Consider the following 22,432-nt stretch of genomic DNA (forward strand, 5'->3'; position numbering starts at 1 on the left):
TCTTTCTAGTTAAACTTCCTCCTGGATTATATTGTATCCTGACATGTCTGCCTCTAAGCAAATGCTCAGGCTCTATTTCTCTCTGTAGACTTCTGGGTCTTTCAGAATCCAGAGTGTTGTCTGCCCTGTGGTCTCAGTTCTCTGATGAGCTCAAGAAAATCATTAATCTTCAGTTTGTCCTGCTTTTTTCCTCTTGTGGAATGTGACTGACATCCATGTTCGGCTCTGTACACCTCTGAGGTATTTTTGTTACTGAATAAATGGTTGTGCTTATTTTTAAACGTTTTATTGTCATTTTGATTAAATAGCTGACCAGGTGTTGCCTCTCAGGCACCCACGGTCCTGTCTTGATCCCATGTCCAAATTTCCGGTGACAACTGTTTTGATTTTTGAATCCCCAAATTGAGTCTTAAATACAGAAAAATTATTATATAGCTTTCAGGTTATCTTTTAAGCCAAAAGTAGCTTGAGGTTTCCCAGAGGGGCCCTGGGTAATCACAAAGATTTGTTCATTCCTCTTATAAAAAGGGAGGTGCTGTAAATAATTAGGTTTATTTAATATGTTACTATTAAAATTGCATGGGGAGATGTTAAATTGGAAGAGATGCTGAAACTTGTAGAGGAAAAATGCTGTTTCTATAAGTATTTCAGAAATTGTGTATTTTGTAGGGAGTTCCTAGGTATTTGTTATACTCTCACTGCCCATGATAGGTTTCTGCTTATCGCAGTTGATGTTTTGCCCAATGATATTAGATACCAGTAACATGTTATCAGTCATATGTTTGGTTATCATTAAAATTCTTACTTGGTCACTCTCTTATTTATTTTGAATATAGCATTTTCTAGGCCAAATATTCTCAATTACTGTTGCATGGCTGACTTACAGAGTTTTATAAAAATACCAGTGGCGGGTCCTACTCTAGACTTTCTGAATCTCTTCCCATGATATTCTCATTATATTTTGTATATTAAGTCTCAAAACCTTTGTATCAAGATTTTTTCTCAATAAAATGTATGTTTGTGTGTTTTTAAAATCAGATGTTTAAGACACAATCATTTAATGAAAACAGTGGTAATAATTATGTATTTTAGACATTTTATGTAGTTAGACATTTATAGACATTTTATCTAATTTTTGGTATGGCTTTATTACTTTTGTCTGTCATATGGTTAGAAAATTCTTTCTTTTTTGATACCAAAATCTGACTCCTTTAAATCCCCACTACTACTTCACACTTTCTACCATGCTATAGGCCTTTTATGCATTCGAAAGTAGTGTTTATTTTTCCTGTATTATTTTTCTACTCTTTTCACCTTATTAAATGAGATAATGAATGAGAAACTCTCTTTTTCCAGCGCTTGGCACTTGCTCAGCAGTAGCTGTAAGAGTGTGCGTCATCCAAAACTGCTGAGGGAAATTTGAATGTGCATTTTTTCACTTTCTCGTTGAATTGCATGCCCCTTTTATGTTTAGAAGTCATTGTCAACTTTTCCGTTCCCCCAGCCACATACTACCTCATCAGCATTTGTTTTAAGTAATTCTTGCAAATAGCTCTTTCATACACACCCACGACACACACAAACACAAACCCACAGATAGACACACGCACCTCGTTTTTCTAATAGATATAGTTGCTGTTGTAACTACAGTAATAAATACTTATTTAAAATATTGTACAAATAATACAATTTTATCATTATATGCCTTTTCAACTAACATGCATTAAAATACAACTAGCATCACTGACTTCTGCAAACATTTTTGTTAAGTTTGAAATGCTTTAATAATAATGGGTCAGAAGGGAATTCACTTTACACAGACAAAGGAGCTTGTCCTTAGTCCTGGAAGAGAGTCCTGAACGAGTTATCAAAGGGGCGTTTGCGGGGGTTTGGACCTGGAGCAACGGGGCCAGTGGAGAGTGAAGTTCCAGGCTGCCAGTGTTTTCCTCCTGGGCACTCTCAGAGCAGCCGGTTCACATCTTTATGCTAGTATTTACCACATGATATTGCATGTGCTTTTATTACTTACGGATTGTGAGTTCCCCAGGGTAGGGACCAGTTCCTGTTTGCTTCTGGCTCCTCAGTGCTTAGAACACGTTAGCTAGTCCTGCATTTCCATTTGGAGCTAGTTCAGAACATAAAAGGATTGCTGTAAACGTAATATTGATATATGTAAACCATACCAAAAATTAGATAAGATTTTCCCACTGTGGCATAGTGGGAAACATACTCCTTATAATAGTATGCACACGCACACACACACGCACATACACACAACGTTAAACCCTGTATGAAATCCCTCAACCACTCTCCAGAGCGTTCAAGGACAGGGACAAAAGGACCTTCCTGCAAACATGCCTGTTTGGTTCGGGCTCCCTGCATCCACAAGGTGCCTGGCCGTGGCCGTCCTGCCTCCTCTGGCCTGCATCCCACTCCTGGCCTTTGGGCTCCATGCCAGCCCCTGTGCTACTCACACTCAACACTGAACCCTGTCTGCTTGTGTATACACTGCCTCTCTGCCCTGTCCCCATTCTGCATTCCTCCAGGCTCCCTCCCATCATTCTTCTGTATTCTGACCGACGACTGAAAGAAAAGGCACAACATAAGGCTGTGAGTTGAGTTTATTCAGTGTTGTACTGAGGACTGTAGCCCAAGGAGACAGCCTCTCAAAGAGCTCTGAGGAACTCTCCAAAGAAGCAGGGGAGGAGCCTGGATATGTATGACGTTTTTGGTTGGAAAACAAACAGGAACATCAAAAGATTACTACTAATCCCAAAGAACAGATATCTCAAGTTAGTGATTTTAGTGCTTTCCTATGTACAAGAAGATGCAAGAATCTGCAGTCACTGAAATTTTAACTTAGATATGTATATTAACTACCTAGGGGCCGGTAACCAAAGCACAGAATGCTTTCTGTTTTCCTCCACAAATTCCTCCCAGATGCACTGTTTGTAGGCAAGTGGCTAATGGCTTGATCTTAGCAGAACTGAAATGGCAGGCGACATTTTTTCCTTTTTTTCAAGAGTGAGCACCCCTCCTCCCTAGGACTCCCCTCCCTCTCGGCCTTGCGCTGTCTTTGTCCTGCCATTCCACTAGGCACTTTGTCCTTTAAATCTTGATTTACTTATCTTTCTCACTAGATAACAATTACCTTTGAAAGCAGAGGCTGTGTTTTATTTGACTCTGTGTCACCAGCACTTATTTTAGCTCCTAGCAGCAATATTTGTAGAATTAATGAATTATTTATGAGTGAATAAAGGCAAGTAGTAAATAAATTTGACTTAGAAATCTCTCGCTCCAGTGTCTGGGAAGATAGTAGTAAGATGAAGATGGAGTGAAGTGTAGAAACAGAATTTGAGAAGAAACAGTGAGTTCATTTCAGACTCTGCATTGAACGTGAGTAAACCGGGGAACACCTAGGCAGATAGTAACATTTAACAAATATTTATCCAGAACTTATTAACTACCAGGCACAGTTCTATGCATTAAAACAGGAGTCACCTTACCCAGAGGGTTATGCCCTCAAGCCTTTTTTCAGGCAACCAGCTGGTCAACAACTAAAAGACTGAGGGGGTCTGGAGACTGGATAGCTTGCAGGATAACCCCACAGAGCAAGTCATACTCCAGAGCTTCCCTGGGTATAACTGAGGTCAGTCTGCAGGTGCGGATGTATTTGCAGGTGAGGGTGTATTCCTGCTGAGTTCTTCTTAACAAAGGAAGTGATCTTCCTCTAGCTCCTCTCTATAACCCTGAGCACAACTGGAACTGCTGTTCTTTTTTTTTTTTTAATTTATGTAATTTTTTGCATCCAAATTTTATACACACAACTATTTTAAGAAGCCACTGTAGAAAGTTTGCAAAAGAAAGCAAAATGCCTTTAGGAGCTTGTATTCTAAAGAAACACACACACACACCTTAAAATACATACATCATAAAACTCCAAAAACACATTTGTTCAGAATGAGTTGAGCACACGTTCTGTTCCATGTTGAATGACAAGGAGAGCTTGGGTATATTTCTGTATATCTCAGTGTTGTTCTTTGGAAATGTAGTTTAGGATTATGACAGCATTTCATCACATGAAATATGCTTCATATTTTCACATTTCTTATTATCTGCTGATAAATTCGAATGTGATTGTTAGAGAACACTGCTGTTTGCTGTGTACTAGCCAAACACAAGCAATGGCACGTTGCCTACTGGAAAACAAGAAATGAATTAGGAGACTCATTGTTGCCTCTGATTGACCTGACCTCACTTTTTTGTTTCACCAATGGGATTTTCCATTAACCACAACACTGAATTCCCTACTCAAACTTCTGTATCAAATTTTTTTCTTTATGTATCTCATGTACTACTATTCTTCTTTCTGGAAGAAGCTTCCCTTTGCCTACCATGGAATAGACTTAAGAACTATCTCAAGAGACAATATTTGTGATATTCTTTTAAATACTCATTCATTTGAGAAAGAAGTAATATCTCTGTAGATATCTTTATCATCTACTCATTTGTTAAGTTTATGAGCCTGTCACCTGAAAAAGAAATGCACAAGCTAAAAGTTGACAATTATGTTTCATTCAGTGGACTTACTGAGGATTTACGCCTGGGAGGCAGCCTCTCAGATAGTTCTGAGGACTGTTCTGAAGAGGTAAGGGAGGCTGAAAAAAACCCCATGTAGTTGACCATCAAAAGGTTACTGCTGGGGCTTCCATGGTGGTGCAGTGGTTGAGAATCTGCCTGCTAATGCAGGGGGACATGGGTTCGAGCCCTGATCTGGGAGGATCCCACATGCCGTGGAGCAACTAGGCCCGTGAGCCACAACTACTGAGCCTGTGCGTCTGGAGCCTGTGCTCCGCAGCAAGAGAGGCCGCGATAGTGAGAGGCCCGCGCACGGCGATGAAGAGTGGCCCCCGCTTGCCACAACTAGAGAAAGCCTTCGCACAGAAATGAAGACTCAACACAGCAAAAATAAATAAACTAATAAACTCCTACCCCCAACATCTTAAAAAAAAAAAAAAGAAAGGTTACTGCTAACCACACAAACAGACATCTCAAGTTAAAGATTTTAGTACTTTTCTAAGTATGGGAAGATGCAAGAGTCTGGGCTTATTGAAATCATTCCTTTGATATGCATTTTAACTATCTTGGGCCATATCCTGCTTTGCTCTATCCTGAGTTTCCCTGGGGGTGGGGGTGGGGCAGAGGAGGCCTGCAGTGGCTGATGGCTTCATGCGCACAACATCCTTTGTTTACTGAAATGTTAGGCGGCATTCTTTGTCCATAAGTCAATTAAGTGGAAAGGAATTTGTTATATAATATTTAACATTTAAGATTTTAGTAAAACATTAAATAACATTTTTGCGTCTTGAAGGTTATTTATTATTTAAATAATAAACCTCTTTTTAAAAAATAATAAAACCTTGGGGCTTCCCTGATGGCGCAGTGGTTGAGAGTCCGCCTGCCGATGCAGGGGACACGGGTTCGTGCCCCGGTCCGGGAGGATCCCACAAGCCGTGGAGCGGCTGGGTCCGTGAGCCGTGGCTGCTGAGCCTGCGCGTCCGAAGCCTGTGCTCCGCAACGGGAGAGGCCACAACAGTGAGAGGCCCACATACTGCAAAAAAAACAAAATAAAACAAACAAAAAAAACTTCTAAAAAATAATAAAACCTTTAATGTGGCTTGGAAATCATGAAAAATTTGCTAGTCTTGATTCGTATAAATATTTATGAATGAACATAGACTAAAATATATCTGCACGCTTGATGGTCACATATTTTTTAGAGAATTATGGAGACACTCTATTGAAGACATTTAAAAATGTAGGGACCTCCCTGGCGGTCTAGTGGTTAGGACTCGGCCCTGTCACTGCCATGGCCCGGGTTCAATCCCTGGTCGGGGAACTAAGATTCCACAAGCCATGCAGTACGGCCAAAGAAAAAGATAGTAATAAACTAATAAATAGATATTCTTTCCTTCTGTCCCTCCCTTCTTTCTCTCTTTTTCTGCTGTATTGAGTTCACTGAATAGACATTAATAGAATGCATGTACTACTAGAGGGATCAATGATGAAAAATTCTTTTTCTTTTAAAGCAAAGACTTATACGGTTTATTTTAACGCTGCATTTATTTAGCACATTTACAAAAATAAGTTCACATGGAAACATTATCACGAGTTTACAGGAAGAGAAAAAAGATTTTTTTTCCCTCTCTCTAAATGTCTTGGTAGTTAGATTATCTTTTTCATTTTCTCTAGTTCCACTGCTAAAAAGTATTAAATAAGGGTGATTTGTGGTAACTATAATAAGACTCTTACATATAAATTATCAGTTTTCACTCATAAATGTATTAATGACAGCTAATTTTGTTTTGCTTTTAAGCATAATTTCTATTATGATTTAAATAAAATTTTGACATGAGACAAAATAGAAAAAAAAGACTCATAATTTGCTCACCATTACACATTGTTAATATGTACTTAACTACAGGAACAAATATGCTCATTTTTGTTGATTTGGTCTTATGTAAACATTTTGCCTATTCTTATATTATGATTATATCTTCTTAACCATCTTAACTTCTTAATTACAGTTAAATAATCATTTTAAATAACATCCTACTTAATAAAGATAATTTCCTTTACAATTTTATATTATTGAACAATCATTTTCTCCTGATTTTTATTATGTTAAAATGTTATAAAATATTTTTGCATTTGTAATATTGATATTTAATAATGCTTCTTTTGAATTTACAGGATATGGGGTTACTAAACAGCATGAAAATTATGTCTCTTAATGTGTATAGTCTCAGCATTTTAAATTATTAGTATGCTTTTATAATATTTTTTAGCAAAGTTTGAGACAGCCAGAGTCACTACTGTTCTGTGGACATTAGGCATTTAGCATTCATAAATGACATCAATATTATACAGTTGGGCTCATCACAGAACTGAGCTCACAGTGAGAGGCAAATAGAGAGGGTCTGAGGTGAGATCAGCTGACCTGGAGCAAAGACTGTTGGAGCCATAAACCAACAAGAACACTTTAAATGGCAACTGTGACCATATGGTGGAGGTGAAGAGCGGAATAGCGTGAATGAGAGAGCCATCCAGGGGCCTCACTCTTGGGGCTCCCCTACACTTTCCTGGGTCTTATGTCTAAAAATCCCACCAGATAGATGTAGCATGTCACATACAGGGCAGATATCAATCCAAGTACACCAATATTCATTTTAAATGTGAACCCTCTAAATATACCAATTAAAAGGCAGAGGTGGTTAGACAAACATGACCCAACATTGTCTATAAGAAACCCACTTAAAATTTAAAGACAAAAATTAGTTAAAGGTAAAGAAATGGAGAAAGACATCATGATAACAGTAATCAAAAGAAGACTGGAGTAGCTATATTAATTGCAGACGACCATACTTCAGGACAAAGAACATGGTCAGGGATAAAGAAGGGTATTATATAATGATAAAGGAGTTTATTCTCAAAAAACCCCATAACGATGCTTAATGGGTATGCACCTAATAAAAGGTCAAAATGTGAAACTTTTGCAATCTTTGAAAATATTTTGAGACCTAAAAACATTGTTTATTTAATTTCTTTTCTAACAAATGTGATCGGGAACTCCCTGGTCGTCCAGTGGTTAGGACTCTGAGCTTTCATTGCCAAGGGCTTGGGTTCAATCCCTGGTTGGGGAACTAAGATGCCACAAGCTGTGCGGTGTGGCCAAATAAATAAATAAAAAATAATAAAAAATGTGATCATTTCATATGACAACTTTTCCTTTGAATTCCTTGATTCTGTTTTTCACAAATCAACACCATATGGCTACTTAAGTGGACAGAAATGGCCACAAAATCCCAAGGTTTTATTATTTTGAGTGGGTATAACTTTAGAAAGATTTTCACTTCAGTCTCTGAAATGTCATAATTTTAAATTATATTTTAACTAAGAATATATATTAGTTATAAAATTAGAAATTTGTAGCATAAGATTAAAATAATTGTAAATATGTAAGACACCAAAGGAAGTTTGTAATCTTCTGTTGCTATAGAAGCTTTTGTTTCAACTGAGGAATCTTCTAAAGAATTACAACCTATGCCAGAAAATCTTGATTTTGGAGTAAGCAGTAACAGTCTGTGTAGAACGTGTCGGTTTTGTTTTTATGAAAATGTAAATGTGCCTTAACCTCATTTTTCCATTGTGGCATAAACCACAGCAAAACTTTGCCTTAGTAAACCGCTAAAAGGTATGCAAAGTTTAAAGGAAAATCACCAGAATTGTTTTCAAATGATAAGAAAGAAAATGTTAAGCTAGGAACAAAATTCAAATAAGATGTTTCTGAAAACTTCTTAAAGATCATCTTCAGAATAACCTTAAAAAGTGAAATTTGAATAACAGGGGAACTTTTGGGAAGGCCCGTGTTGTTGATACATCGCAATTTTTTTGAGGGGAGCACAGGATAAGCCAACTGAGTTGGGATCTGCACTTCAGCTGCATCAAAGGTTGTATCCTAATTGCTCAAAAGAAACCAAATGATTAACCAACCTGGATTTTAAAATTACAGTTAAATCCAAGTACTGGCTTCAATAATTGCACTGTTATGTTGGTTTTTGTTACTACATTTCTAGCCATGTCTCTGAATATGTTAGTTTTACGCCATTTTTAATAAAATATTTTAATTTAATGGTCTATTCTAATACCCAGATATAAGTCATTGCAAGAAATGTCCTTTTCTATTGCATTATGATTGAGAACATTTCGAAAACTGGGAAGCGTTGCAAATATGGGGAGACTCATGAGGAAATGATTAGTATCTGCATTCCATGATATTTTACATGCAAGTAAAAATTGGCTATTACGGCTTATTTTATTAGAATTTTAAAACTTATCTTTGGAGCATCTTTGAGTTTTAGAAACATTACTATAAATGTATATGATTCAACTTTGGATGACCTCATAAGGAAAATACAGACTCTTCCCCTCCCCGCAACCCCTGCCCAGTTTCCGAGCCATATAAATTCCTTCTGGTCCTTGTGTACAGGGAAAGCGTGAGGGAGCTGTGAGTCACCCCCAGAGCAGAGTGCTTGGCAATGTTACTTAGAAATTTGCCAGGTATGATAATGGTTAAAAGGTATTTGGGGCTTAAACTTTTTTCTTTTTTTTTTTTTTTTGCGGTACGCGGGCCTCTCACCGCTGTGGCCTCTCCCGTTGCGGAGCACAGGCTCCGGGCCCGCAGGCTCAGCGGCCATGGCTCACGGGCCCAGCCGCTCCGCGGCATGTGGCATCTTCCCAGACCGGGGCACGAACCCGTGTCCCCTGCATTGGCAGGCGGACTCTCAACCACTGTGCCACCAGGGAAGCCCGGGGCTTGAACTTTTTAGCAAAATCTTCCATCATAATTCTTATTTTGTCATATTGAAGATTGAATTTGTGGTTGTATGTTTCCATTTCAAAAAAATAAGTACAAAAGATGAAATGAAGCTCTGAAAATGGGCTTCTCATTTAGTGGACTTGAGGTACTACTAAAATCAATATGCTTTTCATGTCTTAGCTGCTCCAAATCTTCCTTGTTCTTTAGAAAATGGAAACATGAAAACATGATGTACAAAACTTCCACTGTAATTACTACAGATAATAGAAAATAGAAAAGGCTCCTTTGACCTGTGAGGTTTTTTTGTTTTTGTTTTTGTTTTTGTGAGTGGACTGCTAAAAAAAAGCTTGCCTTCAAACCCAATTCAGGAAAGACCCATAAAGAGCTACCTCTTTGAATACAATAGGATCACCTCCATTGTCCTCCTAATTATCCCCTGTGAATATGGGAGGTTCAGTCACCTTGTCTGTAGGATCTAGTTTTTCAAGAAGATTCTCTTATTTGGTGTTTGAAAAATAGGTAAAAGCAGCTTATTTCTGTTATTACTGCTGTTTTATTGGTAGTTTTTGATACAGCAAGTCATTGCAGCTCATTTTTAACACACACTCACATAGCTTGTCATTGTTAGTACCGTGTGAGGGTAGGACAAAACATGATTTTGCATGGCAACATCACCTTATTCACAATAGCTGAGTTATTAACTCCATTATTTTTCTCCCTCCAAACAATGACACTATGGTGAAGCAAAAGATGTATCCAGTCTCCAATGCGGTAAAAAGTACCAAGAAATCTTAAGTGGCTCATTCCTAAGGGCAAAGTTCAATCTATTATGACCTCACTTGTTCCTTGGGCACATTTTGCTTTAAGTTAGAAACAAGACACTGGGTCTCAGAGCAAAGAACCATTCAAGGGAACAATTCAAATAGATGAGGTTAAAGTAGTCTTCTATTTACTCTAAACCACATTATTAAAGAACAATAAACCTAGCGAAAATAGGGCTTTGTGCCTGTATGTATTCATAGAGACATGGAAACATGCTTGACTGCTTCCTAGGTACCAGGCACTATTTTCCAAGAACCATCTCCTCACAAAAGGTTTATGAAGTAAATGTTGTCACTGTCGCCCGTGATAAACAACAGGGAAACAGGCACAGAACGGTGAATTGTCAAGGGCTTGAACTCTGTCTACCCCAGAGCTCAAACTCCTAACCACCATGCTATGCTGCCCTCCCATGTCAACAATGATTAGAATTTAAGACATTATGACAGAGAAAAGTAAACTTTTTCCAAGTTTTGGTTTTTTTTTTTTTTTTTTTTTTTTGTGGTACGCGGCCTCTCACTGCTGTGGCCTCTCCCGTTGCAGAGCACAGGCTCCGGACGTGCAGGCTCAGCGGCCATGGCTCACGGGCCCAGCCGCTCCGCGGCATGTGGGATCCTCCCAGACCGGGGCACGAACCCGTGTCCCCTGCATCGGCAGGCGGACTCTCAACCACTGCGCCACCAGGGAAGCCCCTAAGTTTTGGTATCTTAAAATGAAAAATGCCAAATATTCTCACCAGGGGGAGGTGGGTAAGGGCAAGTGGAATAAAAGACAGACTTACTTTTTCTAAAACAGAATGTGGCTGGACAGTTATTTGTTACTTAAAATCCTGTTGAACTTGTCCTGAACACACAAAATTGCCTGCAAGCCGAAGAACCATCTGTCTTCTTCCTTTTTAATGACTTTGCCAGCATGAGATTTTCCAACGTTTGTGCAGAATTCCTGAGAGTCTGACAGACACATGCTAAGAAATCCCATGGGTTACATTTGGAACACCAGCTAATATTTCATGTTCTGATTACTGTGGAGAAAGCAAAAGGCTTTTTCATTGTGTTAGAAGAAAGGAAGATAAATATATTTTTTAAAAACACCATAAGCTTTTGGAGTCTCATGTAAAATCAAGTCTACTTGACCTACATGCTCTAAAATTGGGTGCAAACATGAAGTCTTGCAATCTTTGGTTTCAACTATTAGAAAAACATTATGACAAATGACTTGGTATTTTCATACAGTTTTCCTGCGGTAAACCGTAACACTGTCAGGTAAGCTGGTTTCCGTGATTTAGTCTATCTTTGACTTATTTCTTACGGCATTATCAAACAAAAACTTATTCTCAGAAATGTGCATTAGAGATATGACAGGACTTTATTATATTTATTATAAGGGAAGGGTTCGTGGCTATTTGGAATGAACCTAATTATAAATACTCATAGAAATTTACACACAGGTCCATAAAAATAAATGATAATTGCAATCAAGTTTTACTCTGTTGTGTTTATATTTTTGTGTTTGTGAGTCTATCCAGCATTAGGAAGCAAACACATGTAAGAACAGGCTGGCTTAAGATAACAAAATAGAATCCCATCACAGATGCAATCCAATCTGGGACTTGTTACCTGTGGTGGAGGCGATCAGGAGCATGCTCAGACCCCCAGCTAGTGCCCCCTGCCCTCTGGTTGGTCCTGACAGAGGTCACAGAAGCAAGCCCAACCTTTCCACTGTGTATGTATGTATACACATGTTTTGGGGTAGATAAACACACTTATAATGTAAACCCAGATATTTATATATAAATGGGTGAGCAATCATTTATACCAAACTCTCTAAGATATAATCAATGCAGATGGCTGTGTGTGAATACATTTTGTTTACAATGGAGGACAGTGTGTTAACTAATAGTGTCTGCATGACATTTAATATTTTAGAAGGTAAAGATGGTGTCAGCATCAGAAAAAATGAATTGAAAGAAATTCAGTCTGCATGGGATCATACAAAAACTAGTATCTCAGACCTAGGGACACATACAGACTGAAAGTGAGGGGATGGAAAAAGATACTCCATGCAAATGGAAATCAAAAGAAAGCTGGAGTAGCAATTCTCTTATCAGACAAAATAGGCTTTTAAAATAAAGACTATTACAAGAGACAACGAAGGACACTACATATTAATCAAGGGATCAATCCAAGAAGAAGATACAACAATTGTAAATATTTATGCACCCAATATAGGAGCACCTAAATACATAAGGCAAATGCTAACAGCCATAAAAGGGGAAATCGACAGTAACACAATCATAGTAGGGAACTTTAACACCCCACTTTCACCAACGGGCAGATCATCAAAAATGAAAATAAGGAAACACAAGCTTTAAATGACACATTAAACAAGATGGACTTAATTGATATTTATAGGACATTCCATCCAAAAATAACAGAAGACACTTTCTCCTCAAGTGCTCATGGAACACTCTCCAGGATAGATCATATCTTGGGTCACAAATCAAGCCTTGGTAAATTTAAGAAAATTGAAATCGTATCAAGTATCTTTTCTGACCACAACGCTATGAGATTAGATATCAATTACAGGAAAAAATCTGTAAAAAATACAAACACATGGAGGCTAAACAATACACTACTAAATAACAAAGAGATCACTGAAAAAATCAAAGAGGAAATCAAAAAATACCTAGAACCAAATGACAATGAAAACACAACGACCCAAAACCTATGGGATGCAACAAAAGCAGTTCTAAGAGGGAAGTTTACACCAGTACAATCCTACCTCAAGAAACAAGAAGCATCTCAAATAAACAAGCTAAACTTACACCTAAAGCAATTAGAGAAAGAAGAACAAAAATCCCCCGAAGTTAGCAGAAGGAAAGAAATCATAAAGATCAGATCAGAAATAAATGAAAAATAAATGAAGGAAACAATAGCAAAGATCAATAAAATTAAAAACTGGTTCTTTGAGAAGATAAACAAAATTGATAAACCATTAGCCAGACTCATCAAGAAAAAAAGGGAGAAGACTCAAATCAACAGAATTAGAAATAAAAAAGGAGAAGTAACAACTGACACTGCAGAAATACAAAGGATCATGAGACATTACTTCAAGCAACTCTATGCCAATAAAATGGACAACCTGGAAGAAATGGACAAATTCTTAGAAAAGCACAGTCTTCTGAGACTGAACCAGGAAGAAATAGAAGATATGAACAGACCAATCACAAGCACTGAAATTGAAACTGTGATTAAAAATCTTCCAACAAACAAAAGCCCAGGACCAGATGGCTTCACAGGCAAATTCTATCAAACATTTAGAGAAGAGCTAACATCTATCCTTCTCAAACTCTTCCAAAATATAGCAGAGGGAGGAACACTCCCAAACGCATTCTACGAGGCCACCATCACCCTGATACCAAAACCAGACAAAGATGTCACAAAGAAAGAAAACTACGGGCCAATATCACTGATGAACATAGATGCAAAAATCCTCAACAAAATACTAGCAAACAGAATCCAACAGCACATTAAAAGGATCATACACCATGATCAAGTGGGGTTTAACCCAGGAACGCAAGGATTCTTCAGTACATGCAAATCAATCAATGTCATACACCATATCAACAAATTGAAGGATAAAAAACATATGATCATCTCAATAGATGCAGAAAAAGCTTTCGACAAAATTCAACACCAATTTATGATAAAAACCCTCCAGAAAGGAGGCGTGGAGGGAACTTACCTCAACAGAATAAAGGCCATATATGATAAACCCACAGCCAATATCATTCTCAATGGTGAAAAACTGAAACCATTTCCTCTAAGATCAGGAACAAGACAAGGTTGTCCACGCTCACCACTATTATTAAACATAGTCTTGGAAGTTTTAGCTACAGCAATCAGAGAAGAAAATGAAATAAAAGGAATCCAAATCAGAAAAGAAGAAGTAAAGTTGTCACTGTTTGCCGATGACACGATACTATACACAAAGTGTCCTAATGATGCTACCAGAAAACTACTAGAGCTAATCAATGAATTTGGTACAGTAGCAGGATACAAAATTAATGCACAAAAATCTCTTGCATTCCTATACACTAATGATGAAAAATCTGAAAGAGAAATTAAGGAAACACTCCCATTTACTGTTGCAACAAAAATAATAAAATACCTAGGAATAAACCTACCTAAGGAGACAAAAGACCTGTATGCACAAAACTATAAGACATTGGTGAAGAAATTAAAGATGATACAAACAGATGGAGAGATATACCATGTTCTTGGATTGGAAAAATCAACACCGTGAACATGACTATACTACCCAAAGCAATCTACAGATTCAGTGCAATCCCTATCAAATTACCAATGGCATTTTTCACAGAACTAGAACAAAAAATTTCACAATTTGTATGGAAACACAAAAGATCCCGAATAGCCAAAGCAATCTTGAGAAGGAAAAACGGAGCTGGAGGAGTCAGGCTCCTAGAGTTCAGACTATACTACAAAGCTACAGTAATCAAGACAGTATGGTACTAGCACAAAAACAGAAATATAGATGAAAGGAACAGGATAGAAAGCCCAGGGATAAACCCATGCACCTATGGTTGCCTTATTTTTGATAAAGGAGGCAAGAATATACAATGGAGAAAAGACAGCCTCTTCAATAAGTGGTGCTGGGAAAACTGACAGCTACATGTAACAGAATGAAATGAGAACACTCCCTAACACCATACACAAAAATAAACTCAAAATGGATGAAAGACCTAAATGTAAAGCCAGACACTATAAAACTCTTAGAGGAAAACACAGGCAGAACACTCTATGACATAAATCACAGCCAGACCCTTTTTGACCTACCTCCTAGAGAAATGGAAATAAGAACAAAAATAAACAAATGGGACCTAATGAAACTTCAAAGCTTTTGCACAGCAAAGGAAACCATAAACAAGACGAAAAGACAACCCTCAGAATGGGAGAAAATATTTGCAAACAAAGCAACTGACAAAGGATTAATCTCCAAAATTGACAAGCAGCTCATGCAGCTCAATATCAGAAAAACAAACAACCCAATCCAAAAATGGGCAGAAGACCTAAATAGACATTTCTCCAAAGAAAATACACAGATTGCCAACAAACACATGAAAGGATGCTCAACATCACTATTCATTAGAGAAATGCAAATCAAAACTGCAATGAGGTATCACCTCACACTGGTCAGAATGGCCATCATCAAAAAATCTACAAACAAGAAATGCCGGAGAGGGTGTGGAGAAAAGGGAACCCTCTTGCACTGTTGGTGGGAATGTAAATTGATACAGCCACTATGGAGAACAGTATGGAGGTTCCTTAAAAAACTAAAAATAGAACTACCATACGACCCAGCAACACCACTACTGGGAATATACCCTGAGAAAACCAAATTCAAAGAGTCATGTACCACAATGTTCATTGCAGCTCTATTTACAATAGCCAGGACATGGAAGCAACCTGAGTGTCCATCGACAGATAAATGGATAAAGAAGATGTGGCACATATGTACAATGGATTATTACTCAGCCATAAAAAGAAACGAAATTGAGTTATTTGTAGTGAGGTGGACAGACCTAGAGTCTGTCCTACAGAGTGAAGGAAGCCAGAAAGAGAAAAACAAATACCGTATGCGAAGACACACACACACACACACACATATATATATTCCATATATATATGGAATCTAAAAGAAAAAAAAAATGGTTCTGAAGAACCCAGGGGCAGGATAGGAATAAAGACACAGATGTAGAAAATGGACTTGAGGACATGCGGAGAGGGAAGAATAAGCTGGGATGAAGTGAGAGAGTGGCATGGACATCTATACACTCCCAAATGTAAAATAGACAGCTAGTGGGAAGCAGCTGCATAGCACAGAGAGATCAACTCGGTGCTTTGTGTCCACCTAAAGGGGTGGGATAGGGAGGGGGGGAGGGAGACACAAGAGGGAGGGGATATGGGGATATATGTATATGTATAGCTGATTCACTCTGTTATAAAGCAGAAAGTAACACAACATTGTAAAGCAATTATACTCCAGTAAAGATGTTAAAAAAACACACACACACAGAACCTGTATTACAGAGTTATCAGTCATGATGGTGCTTTTCCTGGTTTGATAAGACCTACCCCTGAAAGAAGGTGATGGCCAGCGTTGTCCCAGATGTTGTCCTCTCCTACCTGGAGAGGTAAGGGTTAAGGGTACGGGCACCGGAGCTGGACTCTGGGGTTCCAATCCAGGCTCTGCTTCTCTTAGGGCAGCTACTAATGTCTCTGTGCTTTAATTCCTTCTTGTGGAAAATGGGTTAGTAATAGTTACCCACAGGCTTCCGGTTTTCTTCTCGTCACATAAAGATTTTACCACTTCACTCGTTATTCTTTCCTGTATTCATTTTGTTGTTTTCAATGTCCACGTAGATTATCCCTGTAACATTCCAGTCTCTTATTTTCTTGTCCTCCTCATTTCAATTACGCACTTGCATGTTTGGAAATATAAATATTATGCTTTGTTTGTAAAAATAGAATGTGCCATGTCATTAGAAGTGTATAAAAAGACTTATTCAACAAGATACTTTTAGACATAAGAATGAGACAGTAATAAAAAAAAGGAAAGAATTGTGCAGTTTTTATGCTTTTGCAACCACAAGGGAAGAAAAATTGAGGTGCAGTTTGGGAAGATTCATACAGAGGAAAATCTCTGAAATAATGATGAAATGGTTTGTATGGCAGATAAATGGGATTATATTGAACTGGGAGATTTCTCAAGGTCATCTTGCGCACTGCTCATGCTGGTCATTCCTCTTGCTCTCCTCAGCAGAGAGATCAGTGAAAAAAACTAGGTATTTGTACATCAGTTTTCTCTGCTGTTCTCTCTGTTGCAGGCTGCTCTTGCCTGGAAAGACGCTCTAGGGAGCAGGGCAGGAGAGTCAACCATCAAAATAGACTTCTTTTTGTATTGTTGAGTAAGCGGAGAAAAATCCAGTTCGGATGTATGGAAAAATATTGCCGCAAAAGGAAATTAAAGCATATGCCAAGAACATAGGAGACACCAGATTTCTGAAACAGATTTCTTTTTACAAAACGAAAATGACAGCATAATTTCTCCATGTTCTCAAGGAGAAAAATTACCTATAATAAAAGTACAGGTCATTATAGAGATAGTAAAATAAAAATTGAGAATAGCTGGTTAGCAAAGGTTTAAAACAAGGCAAAAATATAAATGCGATATTTTAAAGAACAGGTTTTATGTAACAGAAATTGAATTACTGAATTAAAAAACACATTTCTGGACCAGTCACAGAAAGGAGAGAAAGAAGATTAAGTAGATGAAAGTTATAAGATGGGATATAAGATATTGGATATATGACATATCCTATACAATTTATAAGAAAAAATAGAAGTGAGGGAAAAATGTAATAAATATAGAGAGGAAAAAAAGGATTGCATGCTGAGAGAAACATGATCATCTGATTTTTTAAATATATGAATATATATATATTCTTTTCCTACATTCTCCTCCATTAGCTTATTACAAGATACTGAGTACCCTGTGCTATGCAGTAGCATTATCATCTGATTTTGTAGAAGACTCACCGAGGTTGAAGACTAAAGAAAAGATTCACACCGGGTCATAATCAGTTGCCCACTTTACTAGATTCTTAGTTTTAAAAATAAAAGTTATTTACAAAATAGTGCAAGTGAAGTGACAGCATGCTTTTTCATAGCTATTTAACAAACCAGAAAAATAATGATGTGATACCTACAAATGCTGAGTGAAAACAAATTTTGAATAAATACACCCATGCCAATCACATATACTTAACTCATTAAACTCAGCTCGTATGTGCAGTCCTTGAAAATATTATTTGAAGTCTGAGCCACTGAGAAATGAGTCAAAATTATGAGTATAATGGTAGGAAACAGATAAGGAAATCATATGAGCTGGAAATCATAAAAGTCAGTTTTATTTGTAAATATTATGGAAAAATTGAATGCTCAAGAATAGAAATCTTTAAAAAAATCATTTATGTTGTTATCAATGTAATATAGTTTACACCCCTAGGTAAAACCAACTAATGTCATTTCAGGTGTACGTTTAGGAAATGGAAGAGGAATCAGATAAACTATTTTGTATGAAAGAGAAATATTCCATTTGATGGCATATAAATTTTGATTTAAAAATTTGTTAGGAATGTGTAAATAAAAGTCATCTTAGTAGAGGTACGAACATGATGGAGACCTTCAATTAGCAAACAAAATATAGTATATCTAACAAGAAAATCAGTTAGCTATATAGCAAGAAAATATTCTTTGTCTTTGTGTGTGTGTGTGTTTTTACTATCCCTCCTGTGCTTCATTGGGCTTCTTCATCTGTGGGTTTGCTTCTTTCACAGGTCTGAAAAATTCTCAATTTTTTATCTCTTCAAATATTTCCACTGATCCATTTGCCTTTTTTTTTTTAAACTTCTTCTGGGATTCTTTGATATGTTGATATTTTTTCTGATGTTCTCACTCCTTCCTCCATGTCTCCTAACCTTTTTTTCTTAGAGATCACAATATTTATTCAGCCTTCTATTGTAAATGAGTGTTTTAGGTAAACCTCTCTTTTATACTTTCTATCTCTTTGTCCATCTGTCCTGTATTCTGGACAATTTGGTCAGATCCATTCTCTAGTGCATTAATTCTCTCTTTTTAATTTGCTTTAATTCCCGTTTATTGTCGAATAATTTTATTTCATACATGCAAATAAACCCCAACACTTTATTAAGAATAACCTTCGGCTTCCCTGGTGGCGCAGTGGTTGAGAGTCCGCCTGCCGATGCAGGGGACACGGGTTCGTGCCCCAGTCCGTGTAGATCCCACAAGCCGTGGAGCGGCTGGGCCCGTGAGCCATGGCCGCTGAGCCTGCGCTCCGCAACGGAAGAGGCCACAACAGCGAGAGCCCCGCGTACCGCAAAAAAAAAAAAAAAAAAAAAAAAAAAAAGAGTAACTTTTATTTCTGTCAATTTAATCATTTTTTAAAATGAACTGTTTCTTATACTTCTAGGAATATCTCATCTCCACCTCCACCCCCAACTAAAATATTGGAATTTTTGTTGGAATACTTGGAATATGATTTTATTTGTTTTTAGTTATTTTTGGTTTTTATTTTACAAGGATACCCTCCATCTGTGTACACAGTAAAGTTAGAATAGGACAAAATAATATTTCAGAACTTTTGGCTCCTGAGATTACTTAAAAATTACTAACCTTCTAGTAACAGGTAAAATAATTTAAATATAATTTAAAAATTATATGGAGTTTTCCATTTAAAAAATACTCTTAAGTAAAAAGATGCAGAAACTTCTTGTTATTACGGGTTGATTATATCCCCCAAAAGATATGTTGGTGTACTAACCCTTAGGATCACATAAGAATGTGATCTTATTTGGAAGTATGGTCTTTACAGACGTAATCAAATCAAATCATTAGGGTAGACAACCCTAATCCAGTATTATCAGAGGATCAGAACAGAATTTGATGTATTTTTATTCTTTTTTTCCAGTTTTATTGAGATCTAATTGACAAAACTGTATGTATTTAAAGTGTACATGTGATGATTTGATGTATGTATACGTTGTGAAATGATTACCACAATTAGGTAATCAGGGTAGTTAACACATCCATCACCTCACAGTTACCTTTTTTCCCGTGTAATGAATCACTTAATGTTTACTCTTGGCAAATTTCCAGTACAAAATACAGCATTATTACCTATAGTCACTATGCCTTCTATTAGATGCCCAGAGCTTATTCATCTTATAACTGAAGGCTTATACTCTTTAACCAACATCTCCCATCCCAAACTTCCACTGCTGATTCCATCACTGGTATCTACCATCCTACTCTCTGTGTTTCTGAGTTTGACCTTTTTTTTAAGATTCCATATATAAGTGAGATCATATAGTACTTGTCTTTCTCTTTCTGGCTAATTTCACTTAGCATTGTGTCCTCTAGGTTTATCTACATTGTTGCAAATAGCAGGATTTCCTGTGGCTGAATAATATTCCATTGTACATACATATGCCACATCTTCTTTAGTCAGTGGACACTGAGGTCGTTTCCATGGTTTGGCTTTTGTGAAACACGCTGCTATGAATAGTGCAGATATCTATTCAAGATCCTACTTTTACTCTTTTTAGCAACTGTACAAGATCGGGATGTAGCTGCCGGGAGAGCCTCCATTCCAGGAGAAGCAATATTAGTTGAATCAGGTTGGCGGTGAAGTGTAAGTCCTTTTACTTACCTTCCTCAGAAGCTTCCCCACGCTACATAGTAGCCGGCTGGTGTCCTTCCTCTCTGTCCTCTCAGGTCCTCCTCCTGCTCTGAGATTCCAATCCTCCCAATGTTTCCTCTTCTGGACTCCCCGATTCTGTAAGGTTATGTTTACTCCTGATCAAATACAACGTGAAGAACAACTAACTCTCTCCAATCCCTTCCAGCCCTATGGTAGAATGTTCCAAAGAATGAAACGTTCAGTGTTCTGACTCAGTGCTTCTCAAAGGGGTGTGATTGGCATTCGGGTGCCATGATTCTTTGCATCTGTGGAGCCACTAGATGTCAATCGTGCTCCTGAGGAACTGATACCATTAAAAAACAGACAGACACGAAGATTTCCACATGCCCTTTGAGGTCAATACCATTCCCAGGTGAGAATTACTGTTGTAAAATGTATCAAAATCAGTTGAGTTTGGCAGTGTCACTTCCTAATTCAAGGAGTGGATGTTACGTGTGTGTGCACCATCCTGGTGGTCTGAGGAGTGGCTGAGTTGTTTGGGAGGGAAAGGAAGTACTACAAGGAAGCAAGATACGTTCCTATGACCTGTGCTCAAATTGCTAATGTGTCCATATTATAGGAAACATACAAATAAGACATGAAACATTCTCACATCCCTCCCTCATCTCAAGCTAATAGGAGGAAGAAGCCTTTTTGACTGGGAACGCTATGTAGACTTGGAGGAACACAGTGAGAGGCTGCAGGTAGGATACACAAAGGTAGAAGGCTGACGGGGGGGGGCGGTTAAGAAGTGATTGTAAAGCCAGAGTTTTGGAGGTCTGAGAGGTGAGTGTGGAAGCGAGAGTGACAGGAGCAGCTGCTGTCCCTGGGAAGCTGGGGGCGGGGCTGATAAAGGGGACGATTTACATATCCTCCTCCCACCTCGACAGACTTTGGTAGAGAAACTGAATAAAACACTGAAACGCTTCCAGTTTCCTCTTGATTGATGTGTGTGATCTGACGTATGCGTTTGGAGGAGATGGGCAAAAAGCTGCACCGACTCAGCTTCAAGGATATTTGACAAGCAAGTGATTGTTATTAGGAACACTAATACTATTTTCCTCAGCATTATTTATATTGTTGAAGACATGTCTTTCAAATTTAGAAAATGTCATATTAAGGCCATTACATTTTTTTTTAGTTGGATGTCCAAACAAAAAAATATATCAGGAAAAATTTCATTGGGGCACTTTCTATACAGACAATATAATATATCCTTTTGGCAGGATGATAATAATGATTATTATTGTTACTGACCTACGAAAAATGACTTTGAAGTCGGCTTGACCATTTCAGAAAAATAACTATTTTAGATTTCCTGACATGAAAGCAGATCTAGCACTTTTATTGTATGTGCTATTTCTATATATCATGAAGAAATATTTCACTTACCTGCTGTAAAATTAAATATTTAAAATTATGATGTGGCATTTACTAAGATATAAGTAGGCATTGTCTTAACATAAAATATTCAGAAATATTGCCTGACAAAGGCCCTAGTATTTTATGAATATTAAAATATTCATTTTATTTTGCACATGAAGGTGCTGGCTTTTGTCTCTCACTGTAGGTACTGTTGTGATTGATTTAGTAATATGCATAGAAATGGCACTGATAATTCCTCTAGCATAATGCAAGGTGGTTATAGAACCATGATCCAAGTATGTTGTATTATGTGGCATTTAGAATGGGAATATTTAGCTCAGATTATATTGAAAATTAAACTATTAGTTTACGAACTGATTGATATTAAGGAGCCCTTTTTGTATTTTGGTTACGTTATTGAAATTTAGTTCAAAATGTATACACCTGGAGACTGAGCTTCATCATCCCTTACCCCAGTGCACTGGCAGGTGCCTTTTAGTGACACACTCCTCAGTGACATGCTCCTCA

Source organism: Delphinapterus leucas, chromosome 18 (assembly GCF_059928025.1).
Source record: "Delphinapterus leucas isolate spDelLeu-1000000601 "Yukka" chromosome 18, BTC_Dleu_Yukka2, whole genome shotgun sequence".
Classification (NCBI taxonomy): Eukaryota; Metazoa; Chordata; class Mammalia; order Artiodactyla; family Monodontidae; genus Delphinapterus; species Delphinapterus leucas.